Source organism: Chrysochloris asiatica, unplaced genomic scaffold (assembly GCF_000296735.1).
Source record: "Chrysochloris asiatica unplaced genomic scaffold, ChrAsi1.0 scaffold00096, whole genome shotgun sequence".
Taxonomy (NCBI): Eukaryota; Metazoa; Chordata; class Mammalia; order Afrosoricida; family Chrysochloridae; genus Chrysochloris; species Chrysochloris asiatica.
The window spans coordinates 10,716,917-10,738,105 of record NW_006408614.1 but is presented as its reverse complement, the minus strand read 5'-3'; the positions used below and the strand labels follow the sequence as shown (position 1 = coordinate 10,738,105).

Here is a 21,189-nt window from a genome sequence, read left to right as displayed (position 1 = left end):
AATTGAAAAATGTTAAAGTGCCATCGAGTAGGTTCTGACCCACAGTGACCCTGTGGTTCAAAATGACTTACAGTCCACTGCTTTATCCCACAGCACCACTGGAAAACTGGAGCACAGTTATCTTCTGACACACATGAGGGCACCATGAGTGGAATCTACTTATGAAAAATCATCCACTGAGAACCCTGTGAGCACAGCCCTCCTCTGACACACACGGGGCACCATGAGTGGGAGTCAACTTCATGGTAACTGTAATCAGCAGTCATTCCCACAACTTGGCCATAACAAGCATTTAAAAACACCATCCAGTGTTTTGAGAGTTTCCAGAGCACCACCGCAGACTGTCTTACAGCAGCTTCTTGACTACATCCTAGCCCACTGCTGTGGAGTCCGTTTCATGTCCTCACGACACTATGGGCCTGAGTAGAAGGACCTAGTAGGGTTTTCAGAACTGTGGCTCGTTACAGGAGCAGATTGCCTCACTGTTCTCCTCTGGTGTGTCTGCTAAGTTTGAACCATCAACCTTTTAGTTAGCAGCCAAGCACTTAACCACTGTGCTGAAGTGGCTTCTTACCTTCCTACAAAGGAAGGAAATGAGGTTCAAGAGGTTAATGAAGTGAGTTTCCCTGGTCGACACTGTGCTGTCAACAAAGCCAGAAAGAACGTGACTCATTTTAGCAGAAAGCCCCCTGTGTGCATGTACCCTGGTAAGAGTGGGAATCATACCTGGTTCTCCTGCTGCTGCGGTGGCTCAGACACTATCTGCAGGAGCTTGTCACGTGAAATGTTCAATTGAACAGCCTTTCCAATCATGTCCTAAAATGGGATTTGTGCAATTTCTAAGTGATGCTAGCCAAGAGTAGATACCACAGAGCTTGTTGGAGCTTGGAAACAAACCAGGAATGCAGAGGCATGCAGAGTCCCAGTATTGGCAAAGGGGGTCCGAGATGGGGAGACTGGAAGAAGTTGGAAGTTGCATGGTCTTGGGGGATTCCTGCTGGAGCTGTCTAGAGCTGGCACCTGTGGTGTCGGCTGTCCAGGTTGCAGAGAGAGGTGTCAGCCAAGGTCATGGAGAGTTGATGTGACTCACCATGCCTTTCATCTGCATTTGGCAAGACTGAGTTTCATTGTACCATGAACTCCATCTTACCAAATCCATTTGGGGTGATGAGCTGACAGAGATTGCTCCTCCAGAAGAAAGCGCTGAAACAAAGCTTTGTTATTTGAGTCATTGCTCCCTGGCTCTTTCTCCTCTTCCATAATGGAAGTGTAGTCCAGAGACAGGAAGTCAGCCTCAGAGCAGACAGGAAGCTACCTCCAGACCAAGCCACCCTCTTCATACCTCCATGGCCTCAAGGCCAGGACTGTCCCGAGCAGGGAACTCTTCTCCAGAGATGGGTCACAGAAGAGCTACAGAACATGGATTCAAGACAGTCAGACATGGGGTGCAGAAGTGAGAGACCTCAGATCTACCAACGAGGAAGGCTGCCAGAGTGTGCAAGGGCTGATGGGGAAGTATCAGAACTGGTGCTTGGCTGGTAACTGGGGTGCAGCAGGTATCAGTCAGACATCAGTCACTGGATCATCCTGCGCAGGACAGACCCTAAAGAACAACAGGAGGGGCCTGTGCTTTCAGTCTCTGAGGATTTCTGCACTCATGGGTCCTGGCTTAGTTACACGCTCCCCACAGGGGCAGGATTGGGGTATGAAAAGTCTCAGACTCCGTCCCAGTCCTGCGCTCGGTGACTAGCACTGTCTAATCTGGCTGCCTGCTGTAGCACTGTAAGATAAACACTTGACCATGAGGTCGATTTGAACCACAAAGTGAGTGGTTCAGGCTCACCAGCTGCTCCTCAGAAACCCTATACAGGGTCGCTATGAGTCCGGATCAACTCGACAGCACTTACCAACAACTCTGGCTGCAGGACTGAGTCACACCCAGGACTCAGAGCACTGACCACACTGCCTCCAGGTCAGGCTTCCTGCCTCTCCACCCTCATCATTCTCAAGCTCAAACTCAGCAGTTTTACACCCAAGTGCCCTGCCACCTCCCCGCCATCAGGGAACACCCCAGTGAGCTAAACAGACCCTTACAAACCAAAGCAGAAAACTCAAGTCCAGAACACAGGAAAAGTGAAGAAAGCTTCAGAGCTTGGAATGCAGGGATAATGTTCTTTTTCTGAGGTATTTCGGATCATCTAATGACAACGGACACAGTGTTGTCTAGGTTGTGAATTCTTAAGACATTTCAGGAGATACCCAAGGAGAGCCATGGGGAAAGGAAAAGGCCAAGTCCAGCTCACTAGGTAAGGTCCTCAGGTCCATTGTGACCTTTCTGGGACGTCCCAGGGAAACGAGGGGCACCAGGCCCACTAGAAAGGGTGGAGTCCCAAATTTTTTTGCCAGGAGATGGGGATCAGAGGCCTGGGGCTGACAGGGCTCCAGTCCGGCCCCAACCAGGAGGGAACACCTTGTCAGATGCCCACCCCACCCACGCTGTCACCACCCGCTTTGTCCCAGCGCCACTTCCCAGCATCTGGCAGGGGCGCCCCGCCTGATAGGTCCCCAACAGCGTCTGCAGCCGAGCACGGCCCAGGGCACATGCATGGCCCCCTCGGCAGCCGCCAGGGGCCCTGCGCATTCTTGGCCCGCAGGCCCCCACCGGCCTCGGTACATGTGGGCCCCATTTGTGGGCACAGCACCGGGTGGGGGACCAAGGCGGTGTTGGGGCTGGGCTTAAACATTTCCACCTGAGAATGTGGAGGGAACACCCCCCCAAAGTGATGAAAGGGACCCGAGGGGCACCACACTGTGCCTGCCAAGAGGGGGAGCAGGAACCCTGACGTGGGAAGACAGGGGGTCCTCAGAGGCCAGCACAGAGACCCCCCATTGAGGCGGGGCGGTCCTGGGGCATGCCTATGGCTCCATATTCAGGGTTTGAGGTTCTCAGCCCAGGAGACCCACACACACACCCTTCAGGACACCTTCCAGTGACGTGCTATGGGACCAGGCCTGTCGCAGCTCCAAAAAGGAGCTGACCACTGGGCCCAGCAGCCCCTTGGGGATAAATGGGTCCAAACACGGGGAGACACTAGACCCCCCCACAATAGACTGCCATCAGCGTGAGTTAGAATCCACAGCCAGGGAGTGGGGAGGGGGCCTCAAGGGTTCTTGAAAATACAAAGGAACAAGCCCCCAACCCAAACCCCTTGTGGTGGAGTGGGCCTCAACAACTAGACACCCCATGTGTGTACTCATAGGGTTTTCAGTAGCTGGCTTTTCGGAAGCAGATCACCAAACCTGTCTTCTGAGGTACCCCTGGGTGGATTCATAGATGAGTGCTTAACTGATTGAGCCACTCCAAACAAGCCAAAACCCAAAATAAACAAACCTGCTGCCGTGGGTTTCCTCTGATTCGTGGCAACTGGACCCAACCCACCCAGTCTGACCGCATGGAGTGCCCACCATCTTGCCTCACGGTCCCAACATCACCATTTCCCGAGTAGCTACAGCGTTCACAGACAGAGTCATGGGAAGGAAACCATGTCTTTTCCAGCGGACATGCCAACCCAAACTCCTAAACTCCCCATACATCAGACTGTGCCCTGAAGGGACCCATCACAGGCAAAGGAGATCGGTTTCTGTCCTCTCTCGTTTCCCTGACTCCACTCCTCCAGCCCCAGCAAAGCTAACTTCCCATGGTGCCCTGCTTCACAACCTTCAGAATTGTACTAATGCACAGACAGTTCATTTTGATGTTCTGACTGTTGCCAAGGTTAAAAATTCCAAAATTGGAATGACTCATCATTGAACAGTCAGATTCCCCCAGAAAAGTGACCCCGTGAGGGCGTGACCAACACCTTTAATCCCTATAGGCCGCATAGTTTACCTGAGGGTCCTATTCACCCTACGTATGCTAGCTGAGCACTTACTGTGAGGGTAAGCTTGCTATTCACTGTGGATCTCAAAATATAAGGCTTTGTGTCTAAACATTCCCTAAACAAGTCATTCATGACCACTGGTACAGACTGCCTACAAAGTGTGCCTACTCAAGGGTGGGGATGAGCCTCGGGGTGGCAGGAGCATAGAAGGGGCAGCAAGAGCTTCCTAGAGATGCTGGTGCTGAGGTTAAGACAGTTACCTTATAAAGACCAAAGACCACAGCCTTCGGTGTGGGTTGTACCTCAATGTAAAGAAAACAAAAATCCACCACTGGACCAATAAACAACACCAATATAAATGGAGAAAAGATTGAAGTTGTCAAAGACTTCGTTTTGCTTGGATCTACCATCAACACTCATGGAAGCAGCAGTCAAGAAATCAAACGACGTATTGCATTAGGCAAATCTGTTGTACAAGACCTTTTTTACATTTTCAAGAAAAAGATGTCAGTTTGAGGGCTAAGGTGTGCCTGACCCAAGCCTTGGTATTTTCAATAACCTCATGTGCATGTGAAAGTTGAACAGTGACTAAGGAAGATCGTAGAAGAATTCATGCATTTGGGTTATGGTGTGGGAGGAGAATATTGAAAGTGCCATGGGTTGCCAAAAAAAACAAGTCTGTGTTGAAAGAAGTACAGCCAGAGTGCTCCTTAGAAGCCAGGATGACGAGACTTGGTCTCTCATACTTTGGACATATTGTCAGGAAGGAACAGTCCCTGGAGAAGGACATCATGCTCGGTAAAGTAGAGGGTCAGTGAAAAAGAGGAAGACCACCAAAGAGATGGATTGGCACAGTGGTGACAGCAACAATGGATTCAGGCTTAACAACGATTGTGAGGATGTTGCGGGACTGGGCAGTATCTCACTCTGTTGTGCACAGGGTTGCTATGAGTCAGAACCAGCTTGACAACACCACCAACAACAACATGGAGAAGAGAAAGAAGCAGGGGAAAACCTCAGTGCCTTCGTCTCCATTCAGACTCAACATCCCACAGGGTTTCCGAGACTGTCAATCATGACAGGAGCAGATGGCCTCATCTTTCTTCCACAGAGTGACTGGTGGGTTGGAACCACCAACTTTATGGTTAGCAGCCCAGTGTCTAACCCAAAGAGTCACTAGGGTTCCTTAAAGATGCAAAAGAAAAGATCAAGGCCAATTTCCAGAGCTGCAAATCACCAAACCTAGGAGGTGGGGGTGAGTGGGGTAAGCAATGGTGGAGGGCCTACAGACTGACCATGGACTTGAAATCATGAAGCCTGCAAACCTCCCTGGGGGTCCAGGGGCCACCCTCCTGGAGAAAGAGGGCGATTAAGAGATTTCTAGCATGAGAAAGGCAAGACTTGGTTTCATTTCAAAAGGTCTTTCATTACTGTGTGAGGGCCGGACTGGCTTGTGGTGAGAGATAACCAGGAATCTGGGGAGAAAGCTATAAGTGCTGTCCTCGGCGCTTTACCAATACCAATTCATAAATATTTGTCACCACCCACTCCAATCAGTACTGGTATTACCCCAGTTTACAGACAAGGAAGTTGAAGCACAGAGAAGATGACGTGCCCAAGGTCCAATGAGGGTCGAAAGCAGGCAGTGGTAGAGGGTTTGGAGAAGAGGGATTCCTCTCGAGGAAACGTGGTGACCGGGGAAGGATATGAGATGACACCTAGGTGTCTGGCTGAGTGAGTGCTGAGACTATAGGAGAGGTGAGGAGCCCATGACAGGACTGGATGGTTCCAGAACGCCTGCATCCTGTGAGCTGTACTATCGAGAAATGGACGTGTCTGAAGCTCAAAGAGGCCCAGGATTACGGATATCCAGGTCACTACCAAGCCTGGGGTTCCCCGGTGAGTGCATGTAGGGTGAGGAGAGGACCCAGAAAAGTGCCCTGGGAGATCCTGATCAACGGCTCCTCAGTCCCATGAAACCTTGGAACCTTGGTTAGCATCCCAGCTTCACGGCTGAGCAGAGGTCAGGGAAGGGAATGACTCCAAGGGGACAATTCCCTTGTCACAGCCTGTGGCATCCAGGTCTGCTCCCACAGAGGAATGGGTAAGAGAAGGCTCAGCCAAGTAGAGTCCAGTCCTTTCAGTGTTCTCCATGAGCATCCACTAAGGAAGGGGAAGGTTTGGGCAAGCCCTTAAAATCTGTGAAGCTATTAAGAAAGGAAAGGAACTTTTAACAATTCCAATAAATGGCTTTTCCCTTAAAAAAAAAAAATGAAGCTGAAAAGGGGTGGGGAGAAATCCCACGAAAGGCCAAAGTAATGTTTGACCTCCAGGCAAATCTAGACGGAAAAAGGTGAGGGGAAGGCGGGTGGAAGGCCAAACACAATTTATGAGCCAAGAAAGCACCACCAGTTTGAGAAGGTGCTGGAGCTACTTGGCGCTCGGCCCGCCTGCTGATTTGTGCTTTGAAAAACAACTTCCTGTCAATAAATGTGAACAAAAATTTGGACCCATCTTCAAAGTGATGAGTTATGCCGAAAATATGTTCAGAGCACTTTGACTGTTCCTGTAAACTGGAGGGATGGCTCGTTCACGGGCTTTGGCATTCGGGAGAGTTTATAAATAACCACTCGGGCCTGCTTGGATTACGCCTGCCCTGGGAAAACGCGCCCCGCCAGCCAGCAAGCAGAGAGAAGAGACCTGGAGACCAGGAGCCATGAGTGATAAATCAGAAGGTTCCAATGAGCCCCCCACTTCTCAGCAGCTGCCTCCCAAGCCAGGGTTGGCGGGGGGGTGCCTGGACAAAGGAAGCCCATTCTCAGCTGGGGGGTGGGCTCGCCCAGGCCTCTGCTCAGTGCTCAACAGACCCCTGGACCAGATTCTCCACTGGCATTTTGGAGGGAAAAAAGAAAGGGATAGATCTTACATGTGGTTTCCATCGGCCAAGCAAAGTAAAACCACATGTAGGAGTTCCTAGCAGACATGGTCCTTGTTATTTTAATGAGAAAGTCCATAATTAGTGCAAGAGTGAAAACTAAGCAGCAGCCCCGCTCTCTTGATGCCTACACCTCACAGATGGGCGACATGCAAGCCTGACCCTCCCAGACATGCAGTCTCCTCTGTTCTGTAACCTGCTCATGGGTGAAAAGAAGAGGGATGGGGAACTTGAGACAGGCAGAGCTTCAAACTCTCCTGACCCTCTTCTCAGTGCTGAAGGTAGCCACATGCAGCTCGTTTGTCAGCATTTAAACATCATTACAACATTAACAGCCTCGCTCCAAGCCAACGAGTTGGCTTTGCACATCTATAAATTTCAGTACATCAAACCGGTCTTTATTCAGTCTGGGCCAATCAGAAGTAAAACTTCTATAACTTTTTACAATTCTCTGCATTCTTTCAATTATACTCAAATATTTATTTGCACCCTGCATGAGATATATTTAAATCTTTTATTGAGACCATTTGAAACCTGGTTCTTAAAACTGGGGGGAGAAAAGTGAGAGGGAGAGATTTCATGGATCCCGGACCAGAAAGGACTGTGTTCTGTTGATTTTACCCGGGAAACAGCTCTGATTGGATTTGTAAGGGATTATTACCAAGAATTAACAGTTGAGCTTGAAGGCTCAACTCCGAGGGTATGGCTGCTCAACTTCCTTTTGTCCCTCTCTTCTTCGGTTGCTGCCACGGTACTGAGGAAGAGTGAGGGGTTTCTGTTTGGTCCTAACCTGGGCTTGCCTGTGGACATTTCTTCCAGTAGCTGACCCCCACAGAAGTGCTACTTGTCACTTATTGAGCAGAAACAAGTCAAGGACTGCAACACACACCCTCCACTTTATGCAGAGCAACTGGAGGTTAAAAACACCAGGTCCCATCTCTGGTTATGTGACCTTGGGCCCTGGACCTCACTCTGCACCTCCCTCAGGAGGGAAGCAATGATGGCGTGAAGATACTATTCAAAGGAGGATGTTGTAACTTGGGACCTTTCTGGAGCGACAAGGTAAGCCACCACTGTGATGCCTTGGTGCAGCAATAGGTTAAACGTTGGGCTGCGGTTCGAACCCACCAGCTACTTCGAGGGATTAAGTAAGATGATGATGCAGTCGGCTTCCGTAAAGATTTACAGCCTAGGAAATCCTTCTCACTCCAGAGCAATCCCAAATTACAATACTCTTCCCTGAATTAAATTATCTTCATCTCATCATAACTTCCTTCCGGAAGGCTCCCCACAGCAGACAGGCCAAGTCCTCAGACAATATAGAAGGAGCATACCAAAGCAACCACCAGAATGGGGTTGAGTGAAGTTAAAGTAGCACAGACCAAGTCTGGGCATGCTAACCCCTGGGCAGGGGCTCTTGACCACCACACTCTAAGAGCAAGAGCAAAGAGCAAGTATCACAAGAGCTCCTAAGAAGCAGGGGGCCAGTCTAGGGTTCAGTGAGGAAGAGGAGTGTGGCCATGTGACTAGAGGCCAATGTCCAGAGAGAGGTGTGCCTGTGGGCCTGACTGAGAAGAGGCAGTCCTGATGGGTGAACCACATCCTGAAACACTGCTGATCAAACTGTAACTTGTTCACTTGGCTACTAAAGCCTGTAGTCGTGAGTATTCGCCACTGCAGTGAATTCTCAAACCCAGCAGAGAAACAGAGAATGCCACAGGGGGGCGGGGAGGACAGTTGGTGTCAGAATCCCTGAAAAGGTTAGGGTGTGGATGCAGGTCTGGCCTCCACCTCATGGGTATTGACCATGAGTCTTCTCCCACTTTGTGAAGTCAGGAGAGGTTAGACACCACCCACATGCCATGTTTCCGGAAGGCTTTTTCTGAAATCCTCTCCCACGGAGGTACGTGTGCATACAGAGAAGCGCCTGCAAACATGTCACTGACCACAAGAATATACCTCAAAACGTACAATGACTCTGACACAGTAGATGCTCCATTGGCTAGAACACAGTCACATGATCATACCAAGCTGCAAAGGTGGGTGGGAAATGTAGTCTCCAGAAAGCAGGGAACCATTTTGGTGAACAACTAGACTTCTCCACTGCAGGACCTAGCTTCTCACTGAACTGGAACCCCAGAAGCAGACATGGCTGCTCAGTGATTTCCTTCAGAGAAGAAGATGTTCTCTGCTATTTTCATCAACCATCCCAAATTAGCTGTTGTCTTCATGTTCACTTCTTCATGATTGCAGATGGCTGTGGCAGAACCAGACATCACATTCACATTCAAAGTAAGAAGAAAGGAGAAGTGACAATGGACTATGCCTACCTGTCCCCTTTTATAAGGAAAGCAAAAACTTTCCCAGAAATCCCTCAGCACACACAGCATCATTGGTCAGACCGACTCACATGGTCTCCCCTGACTGAAAGGGAAGCTGGCAAACCAGGAGAGAGGACACTCGGGGCTGCTTCAAACTAAACACAACCCATCTCCTGATGTTGGAAGAGTGTCTTTGCCAGCAAAGAAAGCAGCAAGAAAGGGAGTCCCGAGAAGCAGCAGTGTGTGCAAAAGCGCCAAAGTGTACGCTTGGCAACACATTCTACGTGTTCAAGTCCCAACCACCCAACACTTCTGAATGTGACCATGTTCGAAAATGGGGTCTTTGCAGAAGTGATTAGTGAAGGATTTCATGGTAAAACCATCCTAGATTTAGGGTGGGCCCTAAATCCAATGGCAAGTATCCTTGTAAGCAGACTAGGCACAGACAAACACCGAAAGGCACCTGTGTGACAACTGAGGCACAGACTGGAGTAACACTGCCAAAACTCACAGGACGCTGGAAGAAGCAGGGAAGGGTTCATCCCTGGAGCCTTCAGAGAGACTATGACCGTGTATAGCTTCTTTTTGGTCTTCTGACCTCAGAAATGTGAGCAAAAGTCCATTTCTGTTGTTTGAAACACCCACCTTGAAGTCCTTGGTTATTGTAATCTGGCCTGGTACTCACAGAGTTGAGTTTTCTGAAGAGATGTCACCCACTCAGGGGAAGGCCAACACTTAAGAGGTGTGGGTGTTCCAGGGGAACCAGTCTCAGACCCTGCCTTCAGGGGTCTCCTGTCAAGGAAGAGAGATGGGCACTATGGTAACTGGAGGTAGGAATGGAGCAGAGTTCAAGACTAGCACTAGAAGTACCAGAAGAAAGTACTAGAAAAACCAGAAGGATGTCAAAAGGAAGTACTAGAGGTCCCAGAAGGCAGTACCAGGAGTAGAAGTCGTAGACATTCTAGAAATCCTAGAAGTTCAATGCTGGCTGAACAACAGTGAAATCCTTGCTCTGGGATCTTCAGCCATACAGGGATGCATTTTGAGAGCACAGACAGACATCTAAAGAAGTAAGAGTCCCTTTCTTGCCTCCTTGGTACCTTCCACCAGGAATGGCAGGCAGCATTAATTGAGTGCTGTGAGGGTGGGCTACTCTGGAGGGCTTTGAACTGAGGAAGGTTGTGTGGAAGCCCCTTTAGCTTTCAGGGGAAAGCTAGCAGGATCTTTCTAGAAGATAGCGAGAAGGAGTAAGCCTACCTGGCTGGTGAACTGAGGACACTGAGGGGAGTCAGGTGGTGCTGGTCTGCGTCTACACCCCACATCTGCCCTCTAGTGCGCCTGTCCATCCCAGCAGCCGTTGATGCCTGTGTCGGTTAAAAATATCTGCAGTTCCTGGAACGGAGATTTTTTTTTTTTTTTTTTTTTTAATGGCAGCCTTAGCTCTGGTTTGGAGTGTCATCTCCTCAGTGTCAGGAGTACTGGAATGTCCAATCACAGCCAAGGGCTAATGGAAAGGGAGGACCCCGGGCCCGAAAGGTGCTCTGTTTTTTGACAATGATGTGCATTTTATGTCTCAAAACAGATCGGCTCAAGATGCATCCTAATCATTAACATCATAGAAATGAGAATTTACAATGCATAAGATAATCACATCCGATCATGGGTGTGATTATATTCTAATAGATCTCATACTGGGAGATTACTACATCTTTAAACTACTAAACTACCAAGGGTCCTGGCCCAGTCGAGTTGGCATAAAACCTGAACTATTTCAGATGCCCATGGCAACACCTTTGCCACCTGCCTGTCCACAGGGCTTTCAGGACTGTGGTGTCTTTGAAAATGAACAACAGTCTACTTACTTATAAAAAAAATGTCTGTCATTTGGTTTCAAGAAGACTCCATAGTCTTGGAATCCCTTTGGAAACTGGTAACAAAGCTGTTATCAGCATTCTTACAGCAGCAACAAGATAATTGTTCAAAAAGAAAGGGTAGAATTCCAACAGCCCTGGTAGCGCCGTGGATTAAGCAGTAACTGAAAGGTCGGTGGGTCTAACCCACCAGCCGCTCTGCAGGGGCTTCCGTAAATATGGCAGCCTTGGAGACTGTATGAGTACTTCTCCTCTGACCTACAGAGCGCTCCATGAGTCGTAATCAACTCCATGCAGGGGGGATTCTTTTGCTTAGAATTCCAGGCAAGAATTTTTTTTTAAATATGAAAATATATTTGTTGACCCAATCCTCCCCACTCCTATCCCCTCCCTAAGATAAAAGTTCCATGAGAGCTGTGGGGTCTTGGTCTTTTACGTTTCCTGCCACCCCCAGGACACAGAGCTATGCTCTGTAACTGAACTCAGGGATTGCGTTTGAGTTGGGGACACGTCTAGAACCTGCTTGCCTGTTGCATTCCCAGGCTCTCCTCCTTCTGCATGAAGAGACACACATAGACCCATGCCCTGTCACCTCCCTAGTGGGCCTTGAGAACTGCTTAGCCCCTCTGAAGAGTAGCCCAAATATAGCAGGACAGTCTCCTGATTCAAAACACCCCCATGTGTGTCAGAGTGGAACTGTGGCCACGGAGTTTTCAAGGTACGGATCTCTTTGAAGCAGACCACTAGACCTATCTTCTGAGATGCCTCTGGCTGGGTTTGAACCAGCAACCATTCAGTTAGCAGCCATGCACTTAGGTGTTTGCACCACCCAGGAGGACAGGAGGGCTTACATGCTCCTGCTTTCAAGTCCTTCACAGCACCACAGGGCTGACCCAGTGTCCAGGTCAGACCCCTTCACTGGCACCTTGTCCCAGCCTCACTTTGTCCACACCTCTCCTAGGTTCTCCTAAAGCAACCCAAACACACACCCGGCAACACTCTTCCCTTCATCAGCTAACATGTGCTCTTTGTTGACTAGGGGACCATGTGGGTCCTGCCACAAGGTCTGGAAAGGCCTACTCGCCGGATCACCAGACGCTTTGCATTTTCTGGGAGTAATCTAGATTCGGATCTGAACCATCTCTGCTACACGGCACAGCCGCTCGAAAGTCGTTCTTGGTGGGCAAGTCGCTAATTCAAAGGCTCCAGAAGCGAACCAGAGGCCAGCTGCCTGTTTTTCATGTTTGGAAGTCTCCACATGGATGCTCGGGGTGCACAAGGACACCTGCTGTCACCCCGCTTATGGGCACAGAGCCTGCAGTGGGGGTAGGAGCCCTGGGAATCAATGTAACTGGGGGAGCCGGCTGCTGCTGCATGGTGGCTTGGACCCACACGTGGGAGGGGACCTGCCTGCCCGTGGCCAGAGCCCCAGCCCACAACACCACCACCCTCAGGTCCCCAGCCCCTCATGACACTGTGCCCTGGCACCCAGTGGGGCACTCCACACCTGGCCCATCAATGAACCACCCCAGACGTGCTCTTGACCACCCTGCTAGTCTTGGCAGAAGCCATTCTGAATGCAAGCGCACTGCTATTTGCCATTGCTTAGAAGAATGTCAGCATGGGGCCAGGCGGGCAGCCAAGGCTGATGGCCGGTGACAGCAAATGCGGACATTTGCCAAGTTGAACAGAAGAATCTGAAGCTTACACTTAACCCCCAGGAAACCACGTTCTCCCAAACAGACAGACCCAATCCGAAAATCAGCTACTTGAACATGTGTTCCTGCTGGGGACTCAGCCCAGCTGAAACCTCAGGACCCTAGAGCTGAGCACAATGTGGGGGGCAGGGGGAGATGGGGGGCACAGAGCGGGAAGTGCAGGAAGGCTAGAAGGCCTTCCAAGAAGGGACACGTTTTATGATATCTTTTCTAAATATAGACCTACCCAATATTTCTATTACAGAAAACTGGGGGTCTATAAAAACTTCGGAGATGCTAATTGGATTCACAAACTCCAGCCTGGCTTTTTCCTGCTGTCTGGAAGTTCTTTTGAAACCTACATTTCACAATTTCAACCACCATTTCTTCTTACTTTTAGAAGGAAACATCCCTTTTATTGCCAGTGAAGGCCCACCAGACAGTTTTACAACAGAAATAAGAGTGTCAAGATGGTGAGATGCACAATGCCACCCTCTTCCTCTCCACCAACTCTGTCTGCTACAGCTTCCTCATAGTCCTTCTCAAGAGCAGCCTGACCTCACGGGCCTCAGAAAACTCTCCTTCCTCCACCTCCTCACTCGTGTATCAAGGAACAAAGGAACACACATCAGGTCAAACTTGTGATTTGTGGTCCAGAAGGCCTCACGCCTCAGCAGCAGCTGTGAAGTTGCTCAGCATGCACACAGCTAGTTGTACCTTGGCCAGGTCTCCGTCAGGTACCACAGTGGGAGGCTGGTACCTTGAAGCCAGTGGGCACCATTCCATGAGCTGGGTGCTGCACTTGGTCTTAGTGGTGTCAATGGCTGTACTGGCATCTTTGGGAACCATGTCGCCATGGTACAACAGGAGCAAGCCATGTGTCTACCATGGTGCGGGTCATAGTTCACCATCTGGTTGGCTAGCTCAAAGCAAGCATTAGTAATTTCTGCTACAGCCAGGTGTCCTAGTGTGGACAGGATAATGCACTGGACCACAAGGTAGGCACTTCAAACCCACCAGTCGCTCCTGGGAAACCCTATACAAGGTCTCTATGAGTCGGAAATGACTTGATGGCACTTAGCAATAAAAGTGTTCATGGTAAGCTCTCTCAACTGAGATGGCCCGGGGCGTATGTGGCCAGAAGGAAGTGGATGCAGGCATAGGGCGCTGGGTTGGTCTGGAGTTCTGTCAGATTGCCATTCAGAGCACCATGGAGTCTGAGGGAAGCAGTGATGGAGGACACCATGTGAATGATCAGTCTGCTTGGGTTAGTATACGTTGGCTGGGTGCTCAAGATCGAGATCTCTGCAACAGATGCCCTATATTGCCTCATTGTCTACCATGAAAACACAATCTGAGTTCTCCAAGGGTGGTGTGGGGGGTGAGGATGGAGGTATAGAGCTGAACTACAGCTGTGGAAACCTAGGAGGCAATGGGGAACTCTAGTTTGGACTTCTAGCCATGATCAATCGAGAGGCGTTCCATCAGCAGGGATGTGGACGCAGAGCCAGTTCCCCCACAAGGCTATGGAGAAAGCCAGAAAACCCTGAAGACCAGTGCAATGGTCAGCAGATTCTGTCCAAGACAAGGTCCATGATCTCCTTGCAGATGGTGTAGTGCTGACAGGCACAGCTCTTGGTAGCATCTTCCTTGCCTTTGATGAGCTATTCAGTATGGAAGAGTTGGTAGTAGGTGCCAGGGCAAACTTCATCAATGCCTGTGAGTTCCAGGTCTTCAAACACTGCTCTGGGCACATGCTTGCCACCATCTGTCTCCCTGAAGCAGGTGTTGAAGAAGTCATCTCAACCCCAATGAGCTTGTCACTTGGCATCTAGTGCGTTGGACTGGATGTTGCGTTACAGACAGTAGAACTCCCAGTTGGCATTGGCATTCTGGACACCAGCCTGACCGATGTGGCTGGAGATGCACTTACACATGTTGGGATGGGACTCAGAAGGGACTCACTGGGCTAACCATGACATCAACCTCCCACTGACAGATCACCAAAGCACCCAGGGGAGAAGTCATGTGAGGCCACCGTTTCCTACAGCTCAATGTGTGGTACACAAGCTTTCTCCTGCCGTTGAGTTCTGAGGTTATCTCCAGAGTATTCCTCTCAACCTCCATGGACAACTTTCTTCATCCAGTTTTGCCACCCTTTACCCAAATGAACAAGTACTGGTCAAACAAGATCATACTAGTCAAAGGTATGTTCCCATTGAAGATTTCATTACTTACATTAGAAATGTTATTAAAGAAATAGCACATAATAGTCACAGAAAAGATGCTCAATGGTACCGTGTCGCCTGGAGAGAACTACTTTCCCCACCCTCCAACATTTTGTTAATGGAAATTTTCAAATGTAAAGCCAACTGAACGGCTTTTTCAGTGTGTATCAGACTAAAGCAGCACTGGAGGCACTCACTCATCTACGCCAAGAAATGTGGAAGACAGCTCTCTGGCCAACTGATTGGAAGAGATCTGTATTTGTGCCCATTCCACAGACAGTTGACCCAACGGAATGTGGAAACCATTGGCCAATGTCATCAATATCACATGCAAGTAAAAGTTTGCTAAATATAATTCAAAACACCTACAACAGTACATTGACAAGAAATTGCCAGAGGTTCAAGCCAGATACAGACGAGGATGTGGAACAAGGGATATCATTGCCAGCATCATATGGATCTCGACTGAAAGCAGAGAATACCAGAAATATGTTTACTTGTGCTTTATTGATTATACAAAGGCTTTCGACTGTGTGAACCATGACGAGCTATGCACAACATTGTGAAGAATGAGTATTCCGGAACATTTACTTGTGCTTACGGGGAGCCTGTACATAGACCAAGAGGCAGCCGTTCCAAAAGAGCAAGGGGATAGATACTGAATCATTTAAAATCAGGAAAAGAGAGCACCAGGGTTGTATTCTTTCACCATATTTATTCAATCTGTCAGTTTGGCACACTGTGGTGGTTTGTGTGTTGCTGTGAAGCTGGAAGCTATGCCGCCAGTATTTTAAATACCAGCAGGGTCACCCATGGTAGACATGTTTCAGCTGAGCTTTCAGAGTGAGACAGACTAGGAAGAAGGAGAGGTGAACTGTTTCTGAATGTGTAGCTACTAAAAATGAATAGTATGAATATGAATAGTAGTGGAAGGCTGTCAGGTAGCACCAGAATATTAAATATTGAAAGATGATGAATAGCAACAGAATATTGTCAGGTATAGTGCTGGAAGAAGAGTCCCTAACGTTGGAAGGCACTCAAAATACGACTGGGGAAGAGCTGTGTCCTCAAAACTAGAGTTGACTGTGATGCAGCAAAAGGAATAAAGCTTTCAGGACCTTTACTTGCTGATGGGGCACAATTCAAAATGAGGAGACATAGCTGTAAACATCCATTAATAATCAGAACATGGAATCATACCAAGTATGCATCTAGGAAAATTGGAAGTCATCAAAAATGAAATGGAATGCATAAAATTGATATTCTAGACTTTGTTGTTGTTGTCAAGTGCCATCGAGTCAGTTCCGACCCATGGAGACCCTGTATAGGGTTTTCAAGGAGTGGCTGGTGAGCTTGAACTGCCAACCTTGTAGTTCAAACCAACTTTGGCAAGTCCAGAGGATTAACCCACAGCACCACACCAACGGACTGGTATTGGCCATTTTGAACCTGACAATCATATGGTTTACTATGTCAGGAATGACAAATTGAAGAGGAATGGTGTCTTATTCATCCTCAAAATGAACATTTCAAGATCTGTCTTGAAGTACAACACTGTGTGATAGGATAATATCCACATGCCTACAAAGAAGACCAGTTAATACCACTATTAACTCAGATTTAAACACCAACCACTAAAGCCAATAATTATGAAATTGAAGAATTCTACCAACTTCTTCAGTCTGAAATTGATCAAACTTGCAATCAAGATGTACTGATAATTACTGGAGATTGGAATGCAAAGATTGGAAACAAAGGGGAAGGATCAGTCATTGGCAAATATAGCCTTGCTGGAGATCACATGAGAGAATTTTGCAAGACCAATGATGTATACATTGCAAATACCTTCTTTAAACAAGATAAAATATGACTATACACATGGACCTCACCAGATGGAATACACAGAAATCAAATAGACTGCATCTGTGGAAAGAGACAGTGGAAAAGCTCCATATCATCAGCCAAAACAAGGCCAGGGGGAGATTGTGGAATAGACCATCAACTGCTCATATGCAAGTTCAGGCAGAAACTAAAGAAAATTAAAATAAGTCCACAATATCCAAAATTTGACCATGAAAATATCCCACCTGAATTTAGAGATCATCTCAAGAACAGGTTTGATGCATGTTCAACAAATGGTCAAAGATCAGACAAGGTGTAGGGTGACATCAAGAACATCATACATGAAGAAAGCAAAAAGTCATCAAGAAGACAAGAAAGAAGGAAAAGACCAAAATAGATGTCAGAAGAGACAGAAATTTGCTCTCTGGTATAGAGATGATAAAAACAAATGGAAGAAATGAGGAGGTAAAATAGCTGAACAGAAAATTTCAACGGTCAGCTCGAGAAGACCGAGTCAAGTATTATAACGAAATGAGCAAAGACCTGAAGTTATATAACCAAAAGGGAAGAACATGCTCAGCATTTCTCAAACTGAAAGAACTCAAGAAAAAAACCAAGCATCCACTGGAAATACTGAAGGATTATAAGGGACTCCTAGTGTGGCACTGTAGGATCAGCACTAGACGAAAACCACAAGGTTGGCAGTTCAAATCTACCAGCCGTTCCTTGGAAACCCTATTCAGGGTTGCTATGAGTCAGAACCAACTCGACAGCAATTAACAACAGCAACAGTAAAATGGGCAAACTACTGAATGATGCAGAAAGCATATCACAAGGAGATGGATAGAATATATAGAGTCACTGTACAAAAAATAAATGGATGATGTTCGACCATTTCAAGAGATAGCATATGATCAAAAGCCAGTGGTACTAAAGGACAAGTTCAAGATGCACTGAAGGCGTTAGCAAAGAACAAGTTCTGGGAATTGATAGAAAACAAATGGAAATAATTCAACAAACTGATGCAGTACTGGAGGCATTCACTCATCTATGCCAAGAAGTTTGGAAAACAGCTACCTGGCCATCTGATTGAAAGAGATCTATATTCATGCCCATTTCTAAGAGAGGTGACCCAGTGGAATGTGAAAATCATTGGACAATATCATCAATATCACATGCAAGTAAAATTTTGCTAAAGATAATTTTTAAATGGCTGCAACAGTACATTGGCAGGGAACTTCCAGAGGTTCCAGCTGGATTCAGATGAGGATGTAGAACAAGGAATATTATTGTCGGTGTCAGCTGGATCTTGGCTGAAGTCAGAGAATCTCAGAAAGGTGTTTGTTGTTGTTGTTGTTAAGTGCCTTTCAGTCAGTTCTGACCTATAGCGACCCTGTATAAGGTTTCTGAAGAGCGGCTGGTGAGTTTGAACCACCGACCCTGAAGTTCAAACCAACTTTGCAATCTAGCGCATTAACCCATAGCGCCATACCAGGACTTCAAAAAAAAGATATTTACTAGTGTTCTATTGACTATGCAGAAACTTTTGACTGCATGGGTCATTGCAAGCTATGGACATCATTGAGAAGAGTGAGTATTCCAGAACACTTAATTGTGCTCATAAGGAAGCTGTACATGGACCAAAAGGCAATCATTCTAATAGAACATGAGAACACTGAATGGTTTAAAATTAGGAAAGGTGTGCACCAGGGTTGTATTTTTTCACCATATTTATTCAATCTGTATGCTGAACAAATAATCCAAGAAGACAGATTATATGAAAAAGAACATGGCATCAGGATTGGAGGCAGACTCATTAACAACCTGCGATATGCAGATGATACAACCTTGCTTGCTGAAAGTGAAGAGGACTTAAAACCTTAAGTATGGATTGCACTTGAATGTAAAGAAAACAAAACCCCTCACTACTGGACCAATAAATAGCATCCATATAAATGGAGAAAACATTAAAGTTGTCAAAGACTTCATTTTGCTCAGATCCACTATCAACATTCATGGAAGTAGCAATCAACAAATCAAATTGACCTATTGCACTGGGCAAACCTGATACACAAGACCTCTTTAAAGTGTTCAAGACCAAAGATGTCAATTTGAGGACCAAGACATGGTATTTTCTCATCTGCATGTGAGAATTAGATAATGAATAAGGAAGACTGTAGAAAATTTGATGCATTTGGTTTATGGTGATGGGTAAGAATATTAAAAGTGCCATGGACAGCAACAAACAGAAATACAACAGAAGAACAAAAACACACACATACACACAGAAAAACAAATAAATCTGTATTCAAAATAAGTACAGTCCAATGGCTCTGGTAGCGTAGTGGTTACGAACTGGGCTGCAAACCTCAAGGCCAGCAGTTCGAAACTACCAGCTGCTCTGCGGGAGAAAGATGAGATTTTTTGCTCCCGTAAAGATTTACAGCCTCGGAAACCCTGTTCAGGGTCGCTATGGGTCGGAACCGACTCTACAGCACTTAACAACAACAACAATGGAGAGAGAGAGCAGCTGAGGACTCTAGACTCATGGAAAGAGAAAGGCTGTGTGCTGGCGCCAGGAGGCAGCAGGAGGCATGCAGAATGTGCCCTTTGGTTGTTTGAATGATTACATATTCCTGAGCACTTCGGTATACATTTAAAAAAAAGGGAATAGAAGCAAATACTGTTGAATGATGATGCATGGAGGGGATTGTAATCATTGCAATGAAACAAAATAAGATAGGATGAATGTAAAACTGGTGTTCTCCCGTGTGAACTATCACTCAATTCACAATAAAAACTTTAAATAATAGTAATTTTTAAAGTACAGTCAAAATTCTCCTTAGAAGTGAGGATAGTGAGAATTCATCTCTCATGCTTCGGACGTATTATCAGGAGGAACCAATCTCTGGAAAAAGATATCCTGCTTGGTAAAGTGAAGGGTTAGCAAAATAGAGGCAGACCCCCAAGGAAATGGAGGGTCACAGTGTTAGTAGCAATGGGCTCACGCTTAGCAACAATTGTGAGGATTGTGAAGGGCCGGGTGGTGTTTCGTTCTGTAATGCATAAGATCTCTGAGAAGGAGCCCTGGTGGTGTGGCAGTTAAGCGCTTGGCTGCTAACAGAAATGTCTGTAGTTCAAACCCACCAGCCACTCTTCAGGAGAGAGCAATGACAATCTGTTTCCGCAAAGATCTGCAACGTGGGAAACCTAAAGGCTTGTTCTGTTCTGTCCTACGAGGTCCCTGTGACTTGGAACTCCCAATGACAATAAAATTGGTTTGGATTTTCGGGTTATCCCTCTTTTTTTTTTCTTTCCTGAAAGTTCACTTTGCTTTGACTGAAAACCTACATGGGTACCTGTTTTCACTAACAGAGATAAATCCAAATAGGACTTTCGCTTTTCTGGAAAGAAGCAAAACTAACTCAGGGTTCGGTTTGCAGCAAGCTGGTGAAGAGGCTGCGCATGCTCAGACAGCGACAGTGGTGCCCCCTAGCTCCTTCGAAGGGAACTACACTCAGCGTCTGATGCCCCAGCTTTAAACTGTCTCTAAACTCCAACAAAGGAGCTCTGGTAGCGTAGTGGTTACGAATCAGGCTGCGAACCTTAATGTCAGCGGTTCGAAACTACCAGCTGCACCGCGGGAGAAAGATGAGGCTTTCTACTCCCGTTAAGATTTACACCCTCGGAAACCCTTTACAGGGTCGCTATGGGTCGGAACCGACTCGATGGCACATAACAACAACAACAAACTCCATACAAAGGTCAGTCAAAAAGTCTTGCAGTAAAATCAACGAAACCTTTAGTTAAACAAAAATATCAAAAGGTGAAGCTATTGTTTCACAACGTGTCCTCCATCTTGGTCTATACGTTTCTGAAGGTGGTATTTCCATCTCGTTAACTCTTCCCTGAAGAATTCCATACTCTGAATTACACCATGTCAAAACAGCATCCTCAAGGGAGTCCAATTGTGTTCCTTTTCAATGTTCTCTGAGTTTGGGGAACAAAAATACAGCTAACGGGGCAAGATCAGGCTATAGGGTAGATGAGGTGAGGTTTCCCAACAAAATTCTCATAGGATACCTCTTGCCACTGTTGAAGAATGAGAGGGTGCATTGTTCTGATTGGGGCGGGGATCCTCAATGCAACTTTCCTGGCCAATGCTGGAAACGTAAAACTTCTTCATAGTAAGTTTCTGTGACAGTCTTGTGTCTTTGAGGAAATCTACCAAGATAACACCTTTGTAATCTCAAAAAACAGTTGCCATAAGACCATAGAAGAATTGATGCATTTGAGTTATGGTGGTGGTGGTGGTGGTGGTGTTATGTGCCATGGAGTTGGTTCCGACTCATAGCGACCCTGTACAGGGTTTCCGAGGCTGTAAATCTTTATGGGAGCAGAAAGCCTCATCGTT

General features: G+C 47.1%; 1 pseudogene; it reads right to left on the bottom strand.

Moving 5' to 3' along the window:
- Positions 1 to 2,474: 2,474 nt before the first annotated feature.
- LOC102841743 lies at positions 2,475 to 14,642 on the bottom strand (annotated as a pseudogene).
- Between the last annotated feature and the right edge of the window lie 6,547 nt (positions 14,643 to 21,189).